Source organism: Boleophthalmus pectinirostris, unplaced genomic scaffold (assembly GCF_026225935.1).
Source record: "Boleophthalmus pectinirostris isolate CB_2022bp ecotype Guang Dong unplaced genomic scaffold, ASM2622593v1 HiC_scaffold_17, whole genome shotgun sequence".
NCBI classification, from domain to species: Eukaryota; Metazoa; Chordata; class Actinopteri; order Gobiiformes; family Gobiidae; genus Boleophthalmus; species Boleophthalmus pectinirostris.
Genome location: NW_026571115.1, coordinates 16,725,887 through 16,749,599, shown reverse-complemented (window position 1 = coordinate 16,749,599; position 23,713 = coordinate 16,725,887).

Here is a 23,713-nt window from a genome sequence, read left to right as displayed (position 1 = left end):
CAGACCCTCCATGAGAAAAGTTACACAATGCACCTTTAAAGGTGTTCAAACATCATTTAGGTTAAAGGCTTTTTTACTGCTGAAAAAACACATTCATTTCTACTGTGAACTGCTTGTTACAGGGGCAATGGGTAGATTTAATGCATGGAGCAATAGGCCAAACTCTTCATGAAGTCAAGCAGGTGGTTAGTGCACTTTTAACTGAACATTAGACACATATTTTTAAACTACAACAAAACTCAGACCATGAAATCAGTTATTTATGAGATGCTTTGATGTAATTAATTGCCTTTACCCTTACACCATTAAAACTAGACAGAGTATTGAACAAGCCTTATCTGTAAATATCACAGCAGACACACTCTCAGAGGAGCTGTAAGTTTCATTTTGTGTGTGTTATGATTTCTTACTGAGTGAATGTGAGCTTGAGAGTGGAAGCAACATGACCCCATCGCTCAATAAAGATGATTTTCCCCCATAAATCAGGCCTGGCAGTGGAGGAGAGAGAGAGAGAGAGACAGAGAGAGACAGAGTGCATCAGGGCGCAAAAGCACTCCTGGCTGGCAGACCTCAGCTCCAAGTCAGAGCAAGTCATCATTCCCATTCACGTTTATGCGACTGGTTACCCATGTCGACCATCTTGAATGTTAAAGAAATCCTCAACCTCTCCTCACCTCCACCTCGCTCACTCCATCTTTCTCTGTCAGTAAATGATCATTGCAGCTGGCCCTTAATAGCCCCGCCGAGGTTGTTTCTCAATGTCAGAGAATGTGACATGCAATTTTTCAATGCGCTTGTGGACATTTATAAATAGTAGTTGGCAGAGGTGAGCTTAGAAAAAGTAAAAGAGAGAAGGAAACATATCGCTCGTCAAAGCCTCATTTAATGCAGGCAAGATTCTAGCTGGTGAAATTGCGTAGCTTTTGGAGATGGATTTTCACCACCAGTAGAAGATTGGACTGTGAAGTAATCCATGTAGTTGAATAAGAGAAGCAGATAGGCCCAGGTATCACTTACAGGCTGCAGAAACATCTCATTCCCTCTAGTTGTTGATGCCACCGTTTGAATTATGCTTTCATATGTTGCCAGTAATGAGTACACCCGTGCCTGACTCTCACATCCCTTAATAATTCAAACTCCACCTGAGACATCAAGCAACACTTTTGCATTTCCAACAGGGAATAATGTGTGCAGCCCTGCGTTTTTCATGTGTTATCTCTCATCTTTTCATCACACACTTTCAGAACCTTTGGCCTTTAATTCATCACAAAATGCATGTTTTTAACAGATATACATAAATACATAAAGGAACTGTACTTTAGTGAAGGATAGGAAAGCTCATTTATTAAACCTGGAGGAATGAGAAGCATTTGAAAAAAAAGTCAAAGCTTGTGGAAAATGCATGCACGTGAATACCAACAATGTGCCAAAGGGTTTGTGAGAGCTATGGACTACTAATTTACTACAACACAGTTAAGATCATAATATTTAAGATTTTCCAAAGAATTTTAGTTTTTCTCCAGTTTAGCCATTTTTTAAGTTTAAATTTTTGATTCCTGGTTGGAAATCATGACATAACACTAGGGGAATTCCAGAGCAACCAAAATGTTCACTGGAGTAAAACTGCTCTAATGTAATTATAATGAAATTATAATTTGATGAATAAAAACACAAGAAAACACCTTTATTTTGTTGAAATAATGAAATGCGATTCTTGCATGTAAATTGTGCCAAACTTTTGGATAGAATTCTGCCTTGTGTGATATCATCAGTATGTCTCTACTTCAGTAGTCTATTCTGTACTGTTTTTCAACTTTTCTTTGTACATTGCTTCTTGATTCATGTAAAATTATCATCCTATTTTATATTTACAACAGGTATTATTCCACTTTAAGTATAAATTAGAGAGTCATAAAAACCTTAAAACTTTAAACTCCAACCTCCTCAGACAGATACCCCAGTATTGTGGATTCTTCCAAGAAACACAATTATGTAAGTATTCACTGGCGTTCTCATTCTGTGACTTCCAATGGACTTGTTTCTCCCAACACCCCTGTTCCAAGATGCACTTGGAGAGTGCATCTTGGAACACTCTCCAGTCTTGTCACATTTGTTTATACAGGAAAATTGTAAACCTTATAGTTCTGAACCTATCAACAACATCCACTTCATAATCAATGTACACTAGATATAGTGTTCAAATCTACGTATGTATGCAGAACTGCAGATGACAACACACTGAAATCACTGTTTACTCTCAGCTGTACATCTCTAAGGCATCATTTCCAAATGAAAGCAGCAGAGAAATAGAAAGGCTGAGACCTCTAGTGAAGACCAAAATAAACAAATCTCTAAAAGGAGTTGTCATGGGTGCGTTTGATTTAATTCGCCTCACTGTGTGGTCAGAGTCTTTCCACCACTCTTAATAAAACTGCTCTGAAAAGTACTGCAGGTAATATTTGCCTGATGAGATCTTTCTCTGTTTGAACTTCTGCTCTTTGGTTAAAAATAGTTACAGTCTATTTATACACGACAATGAGTTCAGGGAAGGAAGAGGAATCTCAAATTTGCGCACGTTCTAAGACTTTATTTCAAAATTTGTGGTAATAAATTTGTATCTGACAACTAGTCTACAACAAATCGAGATTAGAGCATATCAAAGTGAATTCTAATAACACTATCTTAGAGCATCATTAATTATCATTTACTACTATTTCAGTTCCAAAAGCACTGCAACTCACTACTTACACAAAACAAACATTACACAAAATTGCAACAACAAAACTTGCACTGCTTATTTTGCCTGGTTGCTAAAGACCATAAGCTTTCACAATACTTTAAAAACCTTTCGGACTGGAACCAGTTTCAGTCTGAGTCTGATTGACAGGAAAATTAACCAATCAGAGAAACGCATAGTCTGTTCATATTTAAACAAACATGGCGGCTTATGAGAAAAAATATATATACATGAGCATATTCAAGAAGAGATGGCTTTCACGTTTGAGAGACACTAGGACTTCATTAAGGCATTTCAGTAAAATAAAGCCTACAAGACAAGAGCTGATCCAAGTAAGAAGAAGTATCCATTTAGAGGCACTTCTAAAAGAACTATTGTTATTTAATCCCACTTGCAAAAGTGAAAAGGCAAACATAAAAGGCCACTTTGTTAAATTTAAGATGTATTTGATGCAGTAACCAGTGAGAATCTATTTTTTCAATGACCAAAGTGACTTCATATTCTGTCATCCTCTCTACAGTAGTCATTTCCAGGGCTGCTTGTATAGACTGCACTGTGTATACCTGTGCAATAGTAATAAGGGGTTTTCTGGTTGGGGTGCCAGGGCAGAGAGCAGCTCACTGACAGCACTCATGAATAGTGATGGTCGACAGCTGCTCATTAACCAGGAGACTGTCTGTCAGGTGCAGACAGGAGCAGACAGGAGCAGCCCCTCAGTACACACCAATACATACTTATATACACTCCACAGCCTGCACCAGCTAACCCACGAGTTTGTATCCCCCTTCATCTATATCCCCCTGGGCCTAACACACATCCACTCTCCCCTCTGTGTGACTATTACACATGTGCTCCCATAGCTCCCAATGGAATACAACCCTGCATAAACACACACGCACACATACACACACACAGACACCTGGTACATGTAAATATTGAGGCTTCTGCAATGAAAAAGATGATCATTTTAAAGCACAAGTAGCAAAGGAATATTCCCTTTAAAAGTTTTCAATCCCCCGAGTTTGTCTGACTTTCTTTAAATTTAATAACCCGCAAAGAATGTTAAAATTCTATTACAAGGCGACCTAGTTATTGTGTTGAGTGCACTTCAGTGAATTTATGTGGTGCTAAAAGCCACAATCTGTGTAAGACAGGGGTAATGGGAGGATTTTTAACCCTTCATTCAAGGACGGTTTAATGACTGTCAAATTGTGTTGATGAAATTAAGCCATTTATAAATCCACAACACAATTATCAACTAAATAAACTCTGAAGGGTGTTGTGTGCTAAGATACCATGAGCAGTGTTGGGAAGCAAATTAATACATGTATCAAGTATACGGATTATGAATACTAATTTTGAGTATTCTGTAACTAAATATTATCAAAGTATTCTTCCCATCACAGACCATCAGGGAATTGAGGATCAAAAAAAAGTACACATTTTTTTGCTCCCTTTTTTCAATACTTATTCTAATGTATAAAAAAAAAAGAAAAAAAGTAGTTAATTGGATTAAAATTTCTGATAATTTGGTCTGGTTGACATGGATATGTAGGGGGAAAGAGCACAAAGACTGGAATTCTCAAAACTATACTATATGTCGTTTTAGTAGAAGGGTGTAAAGATAATTTTATGTAGCCACCCCTGAAAAAAAAAATAAATAAAAAATCAAATCTGACAAAACAGATGATTGATTTTAAAATGCTTTACACAAATAGAACAAGTAGGAGTGCTAAATTTTCTCGCTAGAAATATTCTTTCCCTTAAGTGATTGTTTTCAGACTGAACCCCGTTTTACACATAATAACAAATATGTTTTGATTCCTCTGCACTAGCTCTATTTTGAAAACACTTTATTGACAGGCACAGTCGAAACCTAACAAGCGCGAGAGAAGCTGTGCTGTTTTAGTAGCTGGGGAACAAAAATCCTTTATGCCTGCCCAGAGTCTGTGTGTATTCTTAGCCTGTACAAACTACAGTGTATGGGAGAGATATAATTGCCTAACAGTTGGGTTAAACGCCACAAGTGTCTGTCAATAACATTCAGGAGCAAATGCAGACTTGGTTTTTTTGCTGTATTTATCTGCTTGCCACTATAACTACAAGCGTTACACAAATTCTACTTAGATGTTGACAAATGACCTGACCGCGAGGCGTACAAGGCAGCCCAGCTCAGCCAGGAAATTGCAAAGACAGCAGGTAATAGTCAAGGATGACCTGAGACATGAGACAGGCTTCAGATGAGTGCAAGTCCTTCATAGCACTTGTAAATACATGTGGCCAACTTGGACCTTTGCATAGAAATCACTGCTAGAAAAATAACTGAATATTAACATGAACTATTTGCATATACAGTACTGAATAAACTCAAGTCCACTCATGAACTCTTCACAGTGCCAGCAGCTGTTTACTACATTTGGAAAAGTTCAGGCAAAATGAAAAATATTGCCTTTGCGCCAGACATCCAGAGTAGTTAAATCCTATTTTAAAGCTGCACTATGTAACTTTCTGGACATGTGTCCACTACCTGCTTGTCTTCATGGATATGCTTTGTCTGGCATGACATCAAAATTGTCTATCTCCATGGAGACAAGCGGGTGACACCAAACCAAGTTACAAGTTAGCTCTGCCGAGAGCTGTGATAGCAAAATACATGGTTTTGAAAGTATTTTTAAGAAATAATAGTTGTACATTAGCCAGGCTGGCACCATCTAGTGCCTCCACTCAATTTCATTTCTCTATAGCGACTAGGTCAGAAATCAGAATACACTAGATGGTTTGCAAGAATCCCAGAAGTGCTAGTCGGGGCACCAGCCAATCAGCATAGAGTCATACATTCTGTGTTGCCAAAGATTCTCGAGATCGAGGATTTAAAGCTGAAACAAAGAGAATATTTGGTGAATTTTATCAAGGGGAAAGATGTCTTCTTCCTAGAGGATTTGGGAAAAGCTTAATACCAGTTAGCCCTGTTAATGGTGCATCACATACATCATGACTAAATAAGCAGTGATTGGTTAAATAAAGAAAAGTACCCACCTACTACCAAGCAAACGAATTCTAATGCTGCAAGGTCAGAAGGTTTCCATGAAGTGAAACCGGCTGATGAATCAGGTTATTTGTACATAGCATATATTGTGAATAAATGATAAATAAGTTTAAGAACATATAATAAGAATAAGAGCATTCCAGCTAAAGCAATAACATTTTCATGGAGACAAGTAGGAGTTTGACAGTCCACTCGAACATTTTGTAGTGTTTGCAGCGCTTAATACAATACATACTTGCTATTTTTATGCCGGCAATTAATGTAGCATTTTTAGAATTTAAAGGGCCCATATTATGCTGTTTTCCGATTTATGTCATAATGTTGTTTCCTCATCACAAACATACCTGCAGTTGTGTTTTGTTTCATTCACACATGTTTAACACACAAACCGTGCAAGTTCTTCTCTTAAACAGAAAACACTTTCCACCTTGTGATGTCATTTGGTAATACAGGAAGTGCTCCACTGTGTTTGTAAACTCCATACACCCTCACTAGAATCATTTGGATACATGCAGCTCTGGACCTGTCAATTTCTGCAGAACTAAAGGTAAAAGTATCTGTTAACTTGAAAGCTTGAACAGAGCATTTTGAGCTTTGGAAATCAGGATTACTCAGATAGTGAATGAAACAAAATACAACTCCAGGTATGCTTTTTGAGGCAGTAACAACATTATAAAATGGCTTAAAAGCTCACACTTGTCGATTTCACATAATATAGGACCTGGAAGAACAAAATGGAACCTAAAACGAAGCCCTCTGATAACCCCCCAGTGCCATTTGGAATCAAAAGCTATTTCAAGTTGCACTCTGTTTTAAAGATCTGACTTCGATGTTACAGTATATGCCCTTTCGTCAATATCTATTTAAATTATAGTACAAACTAAACAAATAATCTGTAGTTTTACTCATGTAATAATAATCTCAAATGATGAAAATGAACTAGACCTGCAATTGGGAATGGCCCATCCACTTCTTTCACATAACCCTCTCACCTGCTCCATCTCTCTTCACTCTCTCCTTTTATAGTGGCCAGTCTTCACACACTCTATCCTGCTGCACTGTCTTCCAATGAGCCTTCAATTGATTCTAGTCACAGCAGAGAGGGACCAAATGAGCAGTCACTTTGAATAGCCAAGCGTGCCACGTAATACAGATATGAACGTCGCAAGAATAATTGAGAAAGTGTTTTATATGTAAAAGACAGCGGCAGATAGAACAGAATTGAATCTCAGAGAAAATGAGTTGAGAGTTAGTTCCCCTGGGAGCCGATCACGATGTTGCAGAGATTTTTGAAGAAAATGCAGAATAATTACAGTGGTCAGCGACTTCCATGGAGCCACTGTTCAACCTTACTTTAGATCTAGCTTCACTGCCTGTCTCTCCTGAATACTATATAGGACCAAACAATCTGAAATTCTGCAATCCTTTACTGTCGTTGCCCACCTCTCATGTATTTTTTCCATCTCTCCTCACTTTCATAGAATGAGTACCACTACAATACAATACAACGGAGTAGATTAAATATTCCAGGCACATACAGTTAGAACTGGCAATCATAAATCATGTATATTTTTGTAATTCCCAAAGCCAAGTCCTTATGGATATGGATAGTAGGCCAGCAGTACAAGTTTTGTGGAACTGTAACTTGAGTAGATAGGTATATCATCCTATTTTTATAAATTAGCTTGAAAGGAGGATGACAAAAAGCAGCACTACTGGTAAAAAAATAAAATAAATCAATGTTGCCATTTTGATCATGACGTGTTTTGTTTTCTGTTTGGCTTGACAACACGTATCTATGGCAACAGACAAATTTGCAGCATGAGACATACAGTTGAACGTGGACCATTGAAAGTGCACTATGGAACTTTTCTGGTAGATGGTCTGATGGAAATGTTTTTGCTTTGCCTGGAATGTTCCACTGTATGGCATTAAACTAATCTATCTCCATGCGGACAGACATGTGACAATACATGGTCAAATTACAGGTCAGGTCTGTGGAGAGGAGAGACCGCCCTCTCACAGTAAGAATTCTTTTCAAGGTATATTTTTGTTATAACAAGATCAACCACATCATAAATGCATGTTAGATCCATATTGTGGAACATTACAGGAAAAAAACGTGGAGACAAGACAGGTGGTGGATAGAAGAACAATAAAATTTACATCTCTGAGCAAAACACTGCAACAATTACATACATCTTGATACTTTAATCAGTAAATACAATCTGTATATAGCAATTCTAATTAATTCTAATCAATACAGACAAGAATAGATTACCATCAATAAAGTTGTTCCCTTTTTTATATAAACTTGAAGTTGCAAATAATATAACCATTCTCTCTTTTATGTTTTCTTCTATTCAACAAAACATTCTGCTGATTGACAGGCCAATGTGAAATACATAAACGGACTCCTACATCCTCTGGTGTTAAACAAATTACAAAAAAGCTTCTCCCTATAACTGTAGTATTTATTGTTGGTTTTCTTTTCCTATCAGCTGTAAGTGTCATCATAAACCAAGAACACCTATGACCAGCCAATATCTCAGCGACAGCCAAAATCATTACAAAATCAATGGAGGTGCTGGATAATCACAGGGGAGACTCAGGAGCACCTCAGAAGCATTCGTCTTGTAGTGTGCGGTCACAGACCAACAGCAGCGCACATAAATTCTGCTCTGTCCTTGTACTCGCTCCGCTCTGGCTCTGTGCGCTTGGCTTGGTCTCTGTCTGTCTCCAGCTCCCAGTTTTTCTTATCGATTGAGATCTACTGGTGGGAACAGAGAGAAGATAAATAAAGGCCATGAAGTCCTCTCTCACCTGCCTTAACATGACAGCAAGGATAATTATCTGACAAAGCTGAGAAAGACTGTTTTCAATGAAGCGTTTTCAGGCTAATTAAACCAGTTTGGTTTTGGTCATCACAGTGAACATCTTTAGTCACTGACATAATATACACTACCAGTCAAACATTTGGACACAACTTCTCATTCAATGTTTTTTTCCCCCCTTTATATTTACTATTTTCTACATTTTAGATAAATAAGAAGAGTTCAAATATACAGTGCATAATATATGGAATTATGCATCAAAGAAAAAATGTGCCTACTAAATACTTATATTTTAGATTCAAATCCTCAAGGTAGCCACCCTTTGCTTTGATGACAGTGTTGCAAACCCTTGACTTTCTCTCACAGAGCTTTATGATGAAGTCTCCTGAAATGGTTTTCACTTCATAGGCATGTCAGGGTCAAGAAATGCCAAAAGTGCAAACCAGGGTTCAGAGCAAAGGGTGTTTATTTTTTATTTCATTTTTCATGTTCTGAAATCTGAAACAAGTTTGTAGTTAAAGTACAAGTTAAAGTTTGTAGTTAGAGTTTATTTTTTGATACATTCCATATGTCTTCATTCATAGTTTTAATGTGTTCAGTGAGAATCTACAATGTAAAAAATCAGGGCAATAATTTTTAAAAATCCCTTATATTTCACTGGTAGTGTACTTTGGAAAGCTGATGATTTGTTATTTTGCAAACTACCTGTTATAGTTCAGAGTTTGCAATGCTTACTTCAGAAAAATATCCAATCAACCTTCGATCTATGAATTTTGGGTTACAGTGAAGCTCATTTGGGTTAATCATAGGCCTTGTTTGACAATCTTTCTGCCCTTCCATCCTTAGAAGAACACTGAGACCGGATTATGTATGGATGAATTCTACAACAAAATGTATGTCATTCTAAGGGTTTAGATCAGTGTTGGCTCCATCTATGCTAAGTTGTTGCTAAGTTGCTCTTAACCTATAAATAATGACACTGTACAATTTCTAGATGTATGATATAGGCTATTGAATCACATTATATATCTTAGTAATATCTGTGCCCAATTTAGACATAAAATCAAATGCAAATGTATCAGATAATAAACAGATCAGCATCAGCACACAATGCTTAACACAGTTGTCTGTGTGAGCTTAGAAAAATGATCCGAGGCATACAGAAGTATTAATCCCCTCTGATGCACACTATAATGCTGTATATTACAGTGGGCTGCTATCAATCACAGCAGATTTGACTGAAACGCACTAAGCTGATTGATCGCCATAAACAAGAGGAGAACAGCAGTCGCGCACAGAAATGCCCAGCATTAGTGGAGTGGTGTGTAAACATGGACACACATAGGGGTAAATAAGTGCCATATCTGTCACAGTGGGAGCAGTGGTGCGAAGCCCCCTCAGATTCTCAAAGCTCTATCTGTATCAGGAACAGCACAGTGAAAAAGCAATTTGCTTTGTCACACACAGACATGCTTGACTACACTGAATAATTGCACTGCAGCTTGGGAAAGAGCTGTTTTCCTTTTATCTAATGAAGGCCTTGAGGGGAGAGAGCGTGCTGTGTGCACACGTATGTGCGTTTGGATTGTGTGAGGAGGTGTGATACTGCATGTAATATAACGCACGTACATCCTCGGACATCCCATCAAGTCAACGTGCTATAACATAAGTAGCATTTTAGAGCCCATATCTAATGCAATCAGCACAGTTCTTTTGCTCTACAATGTCCCAGTGAAAATATAGATTCATCAAATCTGCATGTTCCTGCAGGTCCTGTCCAGTGTGAGGTTTGGAGGCCGCTCAGTGATTCAATAATGCAGAGACAGTCCGGTGCCCAGCCTCACTCTGATGAGGAGTGCTGAGTCCACAGTCTACTGCTGCTGCTAGTGCTACTGCTGCACCTCTGTGTGCCTCAGAGAACTGTCAAGGAACTGCCAGGTAGTGTACAGCATCCGCACATTACAGGAGTCCAATTTACATGACCACAAGTTTAGAAGAAGTCCTGAAAAACTATAACTGGTGCATTCTCTGCATCTACCAACAACAACAACACTCGAAACATGGTTGTAATTATTTAAAACATTGTCCACACATTTTATATAAATGATCCATTTTACTCTGGGATTCATATTCTCTTTTTATTATAATCCCACCTTTACAGTCGTTCCCTTTTAGAACAGCAATGATACAAAGTTGAAGGAATCCTGATTGGGAAATAATTTTTTTTCATGGAAATCCTGCAGAAAATATGTAGAGGCAGACCTCATGTTAGATTTGAGGAGAGTAGGCACCTTCTTGTCTTATTTTGTGTAATCTGTTGCACTGGTGCTAAAACACTGGTTCTACTGTGAAACTGTAATTAAGCCATCAGCGACAGTTTGAGTCTTTAACTTCATAATGAGGCTGGATGTGCGCAGTTCGTGCTCTGTGGATAAGCCGCTGTAATCACTTCTATCTGTTTAATTATGTAAAACCATTCTTTTATCCCACTAGTGTCTCTCTTGCTCTTTCCCACTCAGTCAGGGTCTCGTCTTGTGAATACAACAGGCTCCACAAAAGCACAGTGACACAGAGAAGAGTGAGAGAGGAGATACCAACTATGAGAGGACCATGCAGCCAATTGTTGAGTCGAAAGGATGCACTGAGATAAAGTACAGTGAGAAGAGTCGGTTAACAAAAGGTCGAGGTACAGTTGAAGAGTTGTGCTAACTGCCACTCCTCTCAGCAGAAGTACAGGACTGTCACAGAAAAGCTTAGTCCATGCGGCTACAGAAGATAGAGGCATTCATAACCTAAAGTGCTTTCAGTGTGTACGTTCTATACCAGGGCACATGGAAACTAATGGACCCAAGCACTGCTATTGCAATTTTCTTTCCATTAGCTTTTTTTCTAATATATGCTTTGTCTAAGATCCTCTCTCTAAAGTGGAATTATTAATGGGTGTTTTCATATAATGTACTGGCATGTACAAAGAAAATAATTCATGAGGTCCAATAAATTGACTGTTTCGACTATAACAATATACAAGATGACGGATGCCAAAATCTCTATAGCTGTCAAATGTCAATTGATTCTTTGTAGAGTCATTATGCTGGGGGTGTTCTATAATGCATTTCTATTGGCAGAATATTCAGCAGTTTCCATGGTGACACAATGCCCACATTAGCAAACACAGACAAACAAGTTTTAAGATCATCTGAAAACTCAAGAAAAAATACAAGATGGATTTAAACAACACAGTTTCAGGATCAATGCGATCAGTATGAGCGTTCATGGTCCTGTTTAGGTACTTGATTTTCAACAAAAAGGTGCAAGTGACTGAAAAACTGTTGGCTAAGTGCTAGCTAGATTGGAACCATAGACTGTATACATATACTGTATATCCACATAGGAAGTTTGCATGCGGGCACTTCCAGCTCCTTCTGACCCTGGCTCCTATTGACTTACATTGGAATATTGTGGCCTCTCAGCAACTGCTGCTGTGAGCCTCATCATTTTGGTCTTAAATGTTCGTATTAACCCACTCTACATAGTTCTGGTGTTTTTTTTCCTGCTACTTTGTCCATTAAAAAAATCCTTTTCCTAATATACACCCTGACTCCAAATTCACCCCTGTAAGCGCTAGCATCGCAAGTGTTGGCGCTGTACGCTTTGGGTGACGTCACATTCGCTTAGTACACTTCGTTATATGGGCAATGGTTGGAACTAACATTAATTTATGTGTGAGAGACTTGTTTAACAGCACATCATCTCAACTGTTGTAGTTTCAACCAAAACAGCTCTTTCTAAGCACATTGTATTAAAATAAAGGCTGGCTGCTCTTGTGACTACCTGGCTCACACACCGAGCAGTTTTTGAAAGTTTTTGTTTTCTGGGCTCAGTTTTTAACATCATATCATGGGATTTTAATCAACTAAGTGCAACATGTGCAGTTCAAAGGAAGCAAGTGAGGGACTATTGGATTGTGTGAAATGAGCTGTATGTTTTTCCCTGTTGAAATAAAGCTTAGATTTAGTCTAATTTGAGTAACAGAGCTTCTACCAGAGCAGTGCTTCCTGTTATCTTCACACCGCAAAAGAATGTTGATGACATTAGCTGTGTCAACTGTCTTAAAATGGTGGTCTTTTTTTGCACATGAAGTCCAATTATAAACCATAAGAAGATATACCAGTAGTATTTTCAGCCCTATCTTGTAATGACAGCAAAGGCAGAAATTGTAGGAAACACAATTCACAAATTTAACTAATTGTGTTCAATTTAGTCTATTTGTCATATTTTAGTATGAAATACAGAGGAAAACATCTCCTATCCTACCTCAAATAACAGCAACCTTGCTTCCAGTACAGCAACATCAATACAGTCATTTTCCAGTTGTACAAAAATAACTACACTCCCGTTCATATTTATGTGCTTACAAACCATGAGATATGCACAAAGTTTGCCGTAATATGAGGCTGCAGAGTGAAAAAAGCACAGACGCTTACAAACATGAATGTGCCACTGTTTCAATGGAGCAGAAAAAGCAGCAGGGAAAATGTCAACAACAAATAGCTGCTGGTTTTGTGTTGCCGCAGGCGATGTGGACTTCAGCTCGCTTGTGTTTTTTTAACGTGCATTGTGCATCATCTTTTCAACCAATTAAACCAAAAATGTGGGCTATGAAGTATTAAGCATCTGTACTGGGTGTAAACACAAGGATGGAAAAATAAAAGGTGGAAGAAAAAACGCAAAAGGATGTTTTTGAAAAATGCATGTATTTTTGTTTTGCTCCAGGTGGCCTCACTTAAAAGATGCACCTCTTGGCATTGCGGATGTGAATTGCTGCCAGTCTGTTAGTGTTTATATAGGTCTTTGGAGGCCAGTGCTTTGCTTTGGTTTTGTTTTCAGTGACATGAGCAGGCTGCATACACATCAGCTTCACTGTGATTGATGATATTTGCCGAATAATGTGGTAAAACAGGCGCACAGCATAGAAAAGGGACAATTTATAACTTCAAGTGATTTAGTGTTATACAAGATAGATATAGAACATCTGCAACAAAATTCGTATCACAAATGTTGGGAATGAGAATTTGGTAACCCTTTAGAATAACTATGCTTATAATAATCTTGATAAAGACTATTGTTTGTTCAACAAAGTACCATTCAATAATGAACAAATAGTTTAATTGCTTACTTATACTGTACCTTACCCAATTTACTAAGCCTGAATTATTCTTAAAGGGTCCATATTATGCTATTTTCTGATCTATGTTATAATGCAATTTCATAGTTGCATAGTTGCATTTTGTTTCATTCACACATGTTTGACACACAAACCTTGCATGCTTGTGATGTCATATACAGGAAAACAGGTCATGTCATAATACAGGAAGTGCTCCAATTTGTTTTAAACTCCATACACCTAGAATCATTTGGATTATGTAAGACCTGGAATTGCCCATCTCTATTGAATAAAAGGTGAAAGGTAACTGCTAAATTGGAGATGTTGACAGGCTAATAATCCAGGATTATTCACACAACTTCAGGTATGTTTTTGAGGAGGAAACAATATTCTTGTTCATTCCTGGGTCAATTTTATGTAATATAGGACCCTAAATGACCCTAATTTCCTCAGTTTTATAGCGATGTGAGCTTGTTATGATTCACTTCCACTAGATGGAGATTGATGATGTTTGGTGAATTAAGCAGAAAAACGGGCATGAAGCATGACAGGACGTCTTGTGTGGCAAACCCCGCCAAAGTCCTCTGTTGTCCTTGCCCCTGGTTGTCGTGGATACATGCAGGTATAAAGTGAGACGATTCACAAAGGGGGGGAGCAAAAGGCCATGTTTAATTCCATCTTCAGACAGACACATAGACGCTTCACACCTTCCCCTTTGGCCACTTACAGGAGCATCGCCATGGTAACAGAGCACTCTTAACCTCCCGACCCAAAGATCGACTCGCATGAACAATGTAGGCTCGAAAGGCTGTAGTCACTGTTGATATAATTCAGTTGTAGAGAAAAATATTGTTTTTCTGTAACAATAAACTAAGCCTTCCTATTTAATTTAAATAAACAACCATGAACAAAAAATGTATGCATACCAGTAGCATTGTTTTTAAAATACATAAAGTCCTATTTAGCCTTTAGCTAAGATTATAATGAATTTGTACATATATACATACAATACAATACATATATATTTTGTAGATATAATAGCTTAATACTATAAAGCTTTGCATTGTTGAATGGTTACCATCACATTTCACAACAGGATGATAATGATAATTCTTCTATGATATATATTCTTACTTTTTCTTCAATAATGACACGAGCATAAACCGTACTTTCTCAGTTATGCAAGTAGGTGGTAAACAGAGTGTGAAATATGCTAAATGCAACAAAGAGTCCTATAATGATGGAAAAGTGTTGTATGTGCAGTTAGCACAGCTCAGCAGGGTGTGTGTGTATGTTTGGCGCTCTGTGGGCTTTACATAGGCGCTCTTGGGAAAACTGAATGAGGTGCAACATGCTGTTTACACAGGCACAAGTTGATTAGAGAGTCATTAGGAAACATGGCTGTCGGCGGTAAGGGGCATGCTGGGAAATGTTTGCATGCGGCTTTTGCACTAAATATCTGCGTTATCTTGGAGTGTCAGGGTTAACACTCCTCCATCTGGCTGTTTATCGACATTTTCAAGTGTGATTTCTAGGAATGTGCCTTGTGTGTCCAATAAACATTAAGCGTGGCATTTTATGCAATCAACATTACTCATTAGAACCACAAATCTACAGTATAGTGTACACTGCCATGAGGAGAGCAGCCACAGTCCTGCTGTGTAATAACTCAAGAGGAGGACAGACATTATAAAGATCAATAATAATCAGAAGCTGAGAGCAGATATGTTCAGATGGACTAATCCGGTTAGTCTGTGAACTCTGGGGTAATGACCTTTATGTCATTCCACTCATCTTATACTATCCATAAAAACATGGCATTTCATTCAAAATATGAAACATACAGATCTGTCTTTTTATTTGTGATGACACTGGCAATGGGTAAATACACACAAAGAAATCTATGATTGTTCACATCTGATTTTGACAAGACAAATTATGCAAAATTGGACAAAAACAAAACGGACAAAAATGAAAAAGAAAATATTAAAGATTATTTTGTCTTCCAAACACAACAGTTACAAAAAAAATCCATTGATTGACTGACACGTGTTTATTCATTTCATGTGTTTTTCATGATCAGATCTGTTTTGAAAATAAACACACAAAAAACAGATCTTATAATTGGATTTTTTGATTATTTTAGAGTCTGATTTGCCATGTAAACGTACCATATAAGAACATGTACTGAATAAATATAGATGGCAGTGATTGTGCATCTATTTAATTTTAAAATGCTCAACTTTTAAGTTATCAATAAATCTGAAATCATCATCTTTGCTTATCTTATTCTCAAAACATTGCCACTTATTGCATCATAAAAAAAAAAGTCACACGTCCTCATAAAGCAGTAAACTCTTAGTGCTATTCACAAATATAGATAAAAATATATATGTATATTTCACCGTATGAGGTATAAGGTGTACATATATTATCATGAGTCTTTAAGGTGCACGCAATTTTTCTGGTAGAGGGTCTGCCATCTTCTTGTATCCATGGAGTGTTTGCCTGGAATGTTCCATGGTATGACTTTAAATAAACCCATCATTTATTCATTATGGGTGTTTCTATTGCTCAAAAAACAATTATTCCTTTATATAGGGGCAACTCTCCACAGATCTGAAATGTAATGTAGTGTAGTGCTGTTACCTGCTTGTCTCTCTTGTTAATCTATACTGTGGAACATTCTAGACAAAGCAACAACATTTCCATGAAGACAAGCAGGTGGCGGACACTTCACTAGAAATGTTACACAGTACAGTATCAATCAGTGCACTATGAATTCAAAACAGAGGAGAAAACATAGGGTGGTTGAAGAAGCTGGATTAATGCACATCTGCATCCTTCTCAAGAGCAGTCACGTGGAGAGGTGGCAGTGAGGGACAAAAAGCTTCTTCTCACAACACCACCTCCCCTCCAGGTCCATTCTGCCCTTTCTCTTGGGCATGTATAAAGATAAAGGCGCGTGTTACATCTCTGACAATGACAAATGGGGCATACTTTGTGTTATAAACAGCCCTCTAGAAACAGGACACCATGCTGACCTAATGCAATGATTCAATATTACGTACCTGCCCCCATTAATCAGAGGTGCTATTCACATGTCAGAAATACAGATGATGTGTTAAAATGCTGCCCCAAGAAGCTACAATATGCCATATATCCTTGCTTTTATTTAAGCTTTTATTGGCTCTTTTCACTGACTCGATTTACTGTATTCAGCTTTGGTCCAACTGGGAAAATAGTGGGCTGTGCACTGTGCCACTGAGGGCAGCAGCAGGGGTGGGGCATGTCAGCGCTGTGCTTAACCATAAAGGCTTTCTGAACTACTAATGTTTTCTGAATGCACTATGAACCAGCCCTGCTGTTCTGGCCACTGGGAGCAAAGCAGAGACTGGGGCTGATCATTATTTAACATATTTATACAGGCCCACATTCTATATATCACAAGAAGCAGTTTCTGTGGTATTCAGAATCTGCAATATACAAATTTGTATTACAAATATTTGGCTTGTTATGAACAATTACTACTTAAAGGTCCTATATTACACAAAATTGACTCTTGTGAGCTTTAATGTTATAATGCTGTCACCTCATCAAAAACATATCTAGAGCTGTGTTTTGTTTAATTCACACATGTTTGAGTAATCCTTTATTATTAGTTTGTCTACATCTCAAAAGCCCAAAATGCTCTGTTCCACCTTGAGCTGCACTTTACCTTTAGTTCAGCAGCAACTGGTATCTGAAATTATCAAAATAATTCTAGTGTATGAAGTTCAAAAACACAGTGGGGCACTTTCTTTATTACCACCTGACATCACAAGGTGGAACAGAGTGTTTTGCTTTTGAGTGAAGAACTCAACCTATATACGCAGGATTTGTGTGTTAAACATGAGTGAATGAAACAAAACACAACTCCAAGTATGTTTATGATAAGGAAACTGTATAACAGATCAGAAACTTGTTAGGAATCACTGGTCGGACCCAGATATGCAGTAACAAAAGTATTTATTAACAGAAATAGTCATGGACAGGGGGATAGATTCCAGAGGAGGTAGGACGGGTCACTGGAGAGCACTGGAGAGCACTGGAGAGCACTGGAGAGCAGGTCAGCAGGTCTTTTATTGCCGGAGATGATTACTGACGAGGATCAGGAGTGGAGCTCAGCAGGTGAGATGATTTGGGGACCCGCCCAGGAAAAACCAAATAAGGTAAGTAAATACAGAGAGAGAGGGAGCAGGGAAAGGAGGGGTAGGAGGAGCAGGGAGAACCCTCACAAAACTTGTGTAATACAGGCCCTTTAAACATAGATTATGTGAAAAAATGTTCTATTAATACCCAAGGCTAACCTGATCAGGAGTTTTAAGACAAAGTAGTTTTTCTGCCAGTCTCAAGCTTGAATAAATAAGTGTTGGACCAAGAAGGGCATCTGGTGTAAAACAATTGTCAGAAAACAACATACATGCAATTACAGATACGATATATATTTACTGTCACCATCCCAGAAGGGAAGTTAAAATAAAAGACACAATCTCCCATACATTGTGCTGCAGAAAACAACTAGCTACTGTGACCTTTAAACTGAAATGCAATGGAATGATCAGAACAGTAGGCCTATAGGATGCAGAATTCACTATGTTGTTATATATATGCTGTATATGTTTTTGGACCAAGAAAAGTTGTGCAATGTGTTAATCTAATTACAGGGAACAGATAAAGCACCAGTGGGAGCTAAATCATCTTAAATTCTACTATCGACTAATTATTATCTCAGCCTAGAACATTGCTTATCTGCATTATGATGATGGGGGAAAGACCGGCCCTGTCTTTCCACTAAACCCCAATGAATCCCTCTATTTGACGTCCACTAATTGGATATGCGTCATGCAGTGGAGATGGCATTAATACAGATTTGACAGGCATTATCCTCTGGCTTTTGCAATATGTGCTGTTTTCTGCCATAATAAAACGAAGCAGCTCTTTGTGAAGACGAAAAGTCCAACTGGTTCAGATTAGTACAAAAATAAATAAATAAATAAATAATTAAAAACGCGTAGGTAGGATTTCGCATTGACCAGGCTAATTGTGTATTAACTTGGCACGCTGATTTTTCACTTGTGTTCCACTCGGGTTCATCCATATAGTTGTGCTGCTCCTAGCGTCTGCACCTCGCAATCACAGCATTCACCTCTCCAACCTCTGCGACTCTCCCCTCCACTCCTCTCCTCTCTTCTCCGCTCCTGTCCACCAGCGCTGCCTGCCGCTATTGTGCAGCACTGACGCGGCTCTGTCTACACGGCGACCGCTCACACCGACTTTTCACCACTGGGGGAAGAAAGCTTTTTTTGATTGTTCAATGTTAGTGCACGCGGTTGGCTGCTTTTGCTTGGCTGAGACACCGAAGGCGAGATCCGTGCTTCCCAGTGATGTGGTTGGTGGCGCGCAGACACCGACACAGCGTTAAAGAAATCCCCCAGTGTTTCAAGAAACCGCCCCAGTGAAAAAAGGGACAAGGGAGAGCAAGAAACTGCGAAGAAGAAGTGCAGTACCAGCCAGGACGCTATCATTTCGACCGGCATGCACCTTTTCAGTGCCATGTTTCTACTTGTGATGTTAGTTGTCGTGCCCTGCAAGGTAAGAACGGGCTGGTGCATGCTTTGAATGAATGAGAATAGTGGAAAAGTTGTCTCGCGTAGGTAGATGAATAAAAACGCGTGAATTTACACAAAACCTAAAACGCATTGTTGCTGAATTGCTAACAGAAATGCCTAGCGTGCAAGTTTGCGTAAGACAAAAAATAAGCTTTTTTTTTTTTTTTTTTTTTTTTTTGCACTTGGAGTTGTTGCGTGCAGCGTCTGAATCTATAATCCAGTAAAAACGTGGTAGAAATGTGAGATAATGTTGAGTAGTAACAAGTGAGTGTTGTTTTGATTGCAGCTAAGAGTTGTAGCATATGTCGGAGCTTATTGGTGTACTAGTTGACATCTGCACACTTACCAAATACAAAAATCGCTGTTGGTATTATCCCTAATGAATGTCTGCGTGTTTGGAAGAAAGCATGCGTAAAGAGAGGACCGGCAGAGGAATAAAAGGCTCCTTCTTGACAGCTATAGTGTGTGATGTTCCGTAAGTCAGAGGTGTGGGGGACCTTAAGAGAAGCCAGCATTTCAGTCCTCTTAAAACTGATGAGACTGGACATGGCAACTGAAAATTAAACTGAAACACGGTTGAGTATTTGACCCAGAAATAAAACCCGTAAAATGAAGTCGACCCGGTTAGTTTGGTCAGCGGAGCAGCTAGGATATCCATTGACACACATTACAAAGCTCTCTTTTTTTGAGTGCATTTTCTAAGTAATACAAGACTTAAACAGACGAATTCAGCACCATGGACAGAGCCCTTGCTTACTGGGTAGATTAAGCACCACGGACAGTTCTTGCATTATTCTTGTGGTCTTCCTTGGCATCATTTAGCAATTTATTCGAAGCTGCTCCAGTAACAATGAACAACATATTACACTTAAGTGGATGAGATAAAATGGGGGGTGAGGCAGACACTACAGCAAGTCTCTTTAGTCCTTAACAATACAGCTCTAGGGATACACGCACAGATTACATTCAGTCTATATTTATTTAATAAGCATTTTTACAGTTTGTTCCATTTGAGTTAGATGGACTGTGATAGGGTATGTGGAAACAGTAAAGGTCATGTTGAATATGTATCTCAAGCCTGACTGTTTTATGTGCCATATCGGACGAATGGACACTGGCTTTGCCCTTTAAACACTGCTGAATATCTGGCCTAATCACCATGTATGTAAGAGAGGGGGTGGTGGAAAGGCTTGACTGCTCTAAAGCTGAAATATGCAATAAATACGTGGAATAGTACACAAATAAATCTAATTGCCAAAGAAAACTTGCTGCCCATGTAAGGTTAAGGCTTTCTCCGAAATTGCAGGCCTAACTGATGGAAAGATACCAGATACTAGGGTCAAAACTTACATAAGAAGGTCTAAATTTAGGGCTGAATCAGAACCCAACCACTTGTGACATGATAGCAGTTACAAAAAAAAGGTAGATAGATAGATAGAGAGAAAGAGAGGAGCTGGTGTGAGCCAATCATGCAGAACAAATGCATTTATTTGGTCATAACATAGTTTTATTTAAGGTCTAAGTGAACCATTTTGTCATATTTGTGTAGGCAATAACACAGGGAAATGTACAGTGCAACACTGATATTGTTGTTTTTGCACAATCCTGTTGCAGACTATATCCAAAAAACTCCAGAAAATTTAACTACATATTACATTAAAAGTGTATTGCGTAACTTTTCTGATGGAGGGTCCATCAAATATTGTCTGCCTTGTCTGTAACTTACTGGTCAGATCACAGTGAGAGCTTTGACCTATAAAACCACCTGTAAAAATGCTTAATGTCATAGTGGGTAATGTTCCAGGCAGAGCAGTGACTTATCCATAGAAACAAGTAGGTGATGAACCTCCAGCAAGAAAGTGTTAAAAGTGTACATAGTGCACCCTTAAATAAATGTACATAAAGTGACCATTTGATTATGAAAAAGAAAAAAAAAAGCAGAGTTAAGCAGAATTTATCATGATGATTTGTGCCACAGCTCAGGCGCCTTAACCATGCTGCATCTTCTCTTGGCTCATATGGTAATTGGCCCTGGGGGACAATTTGTTACAAATGTTTCCATGAAATATTTAGTGCACTAAAAGAAAATATGACGCGGCTCGTCTGCACGTTGCAACTGCAAACATAAAAAATTGATGACTTCTTTCCTTTCGGCAACATCTGGTGAAATACTCTTCACTTGTGTTGAGATGTGCATTTGTGTCTGTGGTCTTGTTACTGGGGTTTATTAAATATTTACGCAGGTGTAATGAGACAGAGAAGTGATAGTTTTATGGCATGTTATTATTAAACAGATTTCAGGATACAGGGTGCTATAGATAGAAGTTAGAGTTGTGCTGACCTTCACACACATGCTTTATGTTGTGCACTGTTCTTTGCATGCAAAACAGTGTCCCTGCATTTAATAAGTACTGCATATTACATGATCGTTTTTAAAAATACATTGAAAAACATAATTTACCCAAATTAATTGTTCAAAGAAACCCAAAATGTTTTTCTTGTTTCGTGTTACCAAGGTAATTACAGACCAGTCTAGTGCCATAGAGATATGGGTCAGGAAGCAGCCTCGTCATGTGTGAGGGTAAACCATGGGCTGTGACAGGGTGGGGATGCTCACTGAACAGTTTGCTTGCTTTGTTTCAATGTTCAAAGACTCAAGTACAGACGGAAAAAGAAACAGAATTGTTTATCGCTGTCAAGGAAAAGGCAAGAATTTGTGCAAGAAACTGACTGGACAAAAGCAACTGGATTCACTGTTTAGGAGCACTTTTAAGATGTGCTGGCTCATAGTGGACCTTTGAGATGCTGCTCAAGAGACACAATCAGGTAGAATATTTACACAGAAAAGTACTACTAGTACTAATACTACTGTACACAGGAACAGAAAGCTGTTAAAGCATGTTTAGCACTGGGAGTCCATTCAGCCAGAGCTAAATATAAAGTGGTTGAATGCTGTAAACAGATGTGTGGCTTTATGTGTTTGTGTTTTACTAGATTATAATGCTTGATCAGATTAGGAGATATTTTATTTTATTTATTTTTAGAATTGTTTGTTGTGAGGAGCATTGAAGTATGTCTGCATGTGAGCCACAGCAAAAGTGAGCTGAGGCAGACAGCTGCCCTGGCTCTAGTCCAGCTCCTGCAGATTTAGACTGGCCATGTAAAGGACACTGACCCTGGATTCAAAATCTGCTCCACATGTCAGGTCAATGTGAAGAGGGCAGCATTTAACACTAGTATTATCTCCATAATACAATTTTCATATAAATAAACTTGATACTCAGTACAGATTTCAATACCACAATAACACTGTTTCTTTAGAGAACAGAATGTGATTTTCAACATTAAATCATAGTACTTTCTTTTATTTTACCATGCATTTTTATATCTGTGTAACCCCTGTCACCCAGGTTCTATAGTGGCCCATGGGCATATACCATAGACTGTATACTTAAATGGATCATGGCTAACCTGCTAGCCACCATGTTCCAAATAGGAAGTGTTTATAGGGGCACTTTTGGCTCCATCAACTCTCTTTCAAATTGACTTAACATTGGAATATTGTCGGCCCTCTCTCTGTAACTGCTGCAGTGCGGCTTGTCGTTTTGGTCTTAAAATGTTCATATTAACCTGCTCTACATGATCCTTGTGTTTTTATTTTGCTATTTTGTCTGTAAATAAATTCCTACTCCTAATATGGACGTGGCTCCAAATTCGCTCCAATCATAGTTGGAATTGTGAGCTTCATTTGACAGGAGCCGAACACTATGGGTGAGGTCACACTCCCTTAGTCCACTTCTTTATATAGTCTATGGTGTATACCAGTTTATGTCGTCTTATATTTGTTCTGATACAGCTCAAGATCATACTGAAGCTATTCAGAAAGGTTTGTTTCTGTCCAGTGAATGCAACTTATTTAGTATAAATACCTGCTCAAATGAGTATCTAGTTTCAATACTAGTTTTAGCATAGATTAGTATCTGATTTTCAATACTTTTGACAACCACATTCTGCTCTCCTGTCTCAAGTGTGAAGCTGCATTTCTGTCTTATTTTAAAACATCATAGAAGGACAGGCTCTTTGTGGTGGAGGAAAATGTTATAAATTGTATAATGGTTGTTCATGATGATATATTGAAATAGTTTGCAACAGAATATGTAAAAAAAAAAAAACATTTATGTGCTTACTAGTGTCCTCTTGTACGAAGGACACTTGGTGGAAGCAGGGTTTGTTTTGCCAAGCCCTGCAGTCGTATTAGAGAGCCCAACAAATGAGAATCAG